Raw genomic sequence first — 2,500 nt, forward strand, 5'->3', positions numbered from 1 at the left:
ACTGACGAGGAATGTGGAATGTTTTAATCTTTCTCAGTTGTTTCCTCCGGGGCAACAGTGACCCGTCAGCAGCAGTTGAAATTCCAGCGGCATAGAATTCTGTGGATGTTATACGCTGGTAATGTGATTACATCACAATCAAAGAGTACCATGACAAAGAAAGTATGTGGAGACAAACATAGCTATTTAAACTAGATTATTGAACATGATAAAATATGTTTTATTTGATATTCAAGACGTGTGCCAGTAGATAGATAGATAGATAGATAGATAGGTAGATAAGTACTTTATTGATCCCAGAGGGGAAATTAAGGCGTTACAGCAGCCCACATCACAAACAACAACAACAAAATAAAGTGAGGATAGAATAATAGAAGAAAAAATAAAATAGACATCTGAAACACTAGAAACAGTAAGAACAGTCAGTACAGTCAGAACCCTGATCGAGCCAGCCGCAGGAGGATGCTGCAATAACTGTTGTACAGTCTTGTTGCAGCACAGAAAAGATCTCCTATAGCACTCCTTAGTGCAACGTGGTTGTAATAATCTGTTGCTAAAGGAGCTTCTCTGCTTTGCCACAGTGTCATGTAGGGGATGGGAGTTTGGTACAAGTAACGTGGCTAACTGTGACCAGTCGCTGAATACATCTTAAAATAAATCATCTGACCTGTGCAGTTTTGCACTCTGTCTCCATTTCTGGGATGATGGGGAAAGCAAAAATAATAAAGAATATTCAATTCTCTTATTTTAGCAGTACATTGAGCAGCCAAATATTCAAATGTTCATGTCAGTTTTGTTCCAGTGGTGTTCCACTTTAGCAGCGTATTCAACCCATTTTTACATTTTACATTTATGGCATTTAGCAGACGCCTTTATTCAAAGCGACTTACAACAAATACATTTGTTTACATAAGTGAATCATCTATCCATCAGTCATCATAAGATAAAGTAATCAATGCTCACACCAGGGGCCACTGGCAGTCGTAATGCCAGAAGCCTTTTTTATTTTATTTTTGTTTTTATTTATTTGTATTATTAACAGGAGAGAACTTGCACAGGGGGGTAGTGGGGGTGAAGAGGTCTCAAGGGTTGGGGTTAGGGTTAGTACAGGGGGGGTAGTGGGGGTGAAGAGGTCTTTAGGAGGGATTGTTAAGATGTAGCCTGTAGAGATGGGTTTTCAATCTACGGCGGGAGATCGGTAGTGACTCTGCAGTCCTGACAGTGGTGGGAAGCTCGTTCCAACCCCAGCTCAACCCCAGCTTACTGAAATTAGAATGACGCGTATACATAATCTAAATTCCCCTCTTGAATGGCTGAATGGAATGTTCAGAGACAGCAAAATGGCGTCCAATGTCAGAGTTGGCCAAATTCTCCATATATATATATATATATATTTATATATGTCTCTGCCCCATCCCTGGCCAGAGGGACAGAAGTGCTTTCTGTGTCTGTGACCTCCTGTTATTTTACAGCTGCTTGTGTTTATAGAGGGATCAAGGTCTTTAACCCTACAGCTTTAAGCCTTTGGTCACATCTCTGGGTGGCACTGCCCAGCTGGCAGAAGTCACACACACACACACACACACACACACACACACACACACACACACTCAGCAACTCACCCTGCCACTGCCTTGTCATCAAACACATACACATGCACATGCACATGCACATGCATGCGCGTACACACACACTCAGGCAGATGCATGCCCCCCCCCCCCCCACACACACACACACACACACACACACAAATGCGCAGACTGGCATGCACACACACACACATAGGCACACACACACACACACACACACACACACACACACACAGAGACCCAGACCCACTGGCACACAACCAGAGGCCCAGCACGCCACTCCCTCCCTCTCTCTGGGGTTCTGCGTCATGGAAGCTGCTGCCCTCCCCTCTTCCTCTGGTCTCCTCCTTTGTTTGGTGTGTGGTTCCTTGGTTCCTGCTGTGCTGCGGGTCGCTCCTCTGTGTTCCCAGATCACACCCAAACCACGTCGCATGCAACATTCATGAGGCCGGGACTTCAGGGCAGCTCGCAGGCTGCATACTCTCTGATGTTTTATTCACCGGAGCACAGTCCCTCCTAGTGAGACTGCCTGCCTGCCTGCCTGCCTGTCTCCAAAATGGAGTCTGAGTCGCAGCCACGATGCCTTACAGAACAGAGGCTCTCCTGCTATCTAAGCAGACTACCTGCGTGCCTGTCTCCAAAATGGAGTCTGAGTCGCAGCCACGATGCCTTACAGAACAGAGGCTCTCCTGCTATCTAAGCAGACTACCTGCCTGCCTGTCTCCAAAATGGAGTCTGAGTCGCAGCCACGATGCCTTACAGAACAGAGGCTCTCCTGCTATCTAAGCAGACTACCTGCCTGTCTCCAAAATGGAGTCTCAGTCGCTGCCACGATGCCTTACAGAACAGAGGCTCTCCTGCTATCTAAGCAGACTACCTGCCTGTCTCCAAAATGGAGTCTGAGTCGCTGC

At 46.3% G+C, this 2,500-nt stretch overlaps 1 protein-coding gene across 1 annotated transcript in view; it reads left to right on the plus strand.

The window, feature by feature from the left end:
* The window catches only part of tenm2b (teneurin transmembrane protein 2b), a gene marked incomplete at its 5' end in the record, with an annotated part of 107,633 nt that overhangs the window by 39,042 nt on the left and 66,091 nt on the right, over positions 1 to 2,500 (plus strand). The gene's annotated exons all lie outside the window — the stretch shown is intronic.

Source organism: Argentina silus (genome assembly GCF_951799395.1).
Source record: "Argentina silus genome assembly, chromosome: 2".
Classification (NCBI taxonomy): domain Eukaryota; kingdom Metazoa; phylum Chordata; class Actinopteri; order Argentiniformes; family Argentinidae; genus Argentina; species Argentina silus.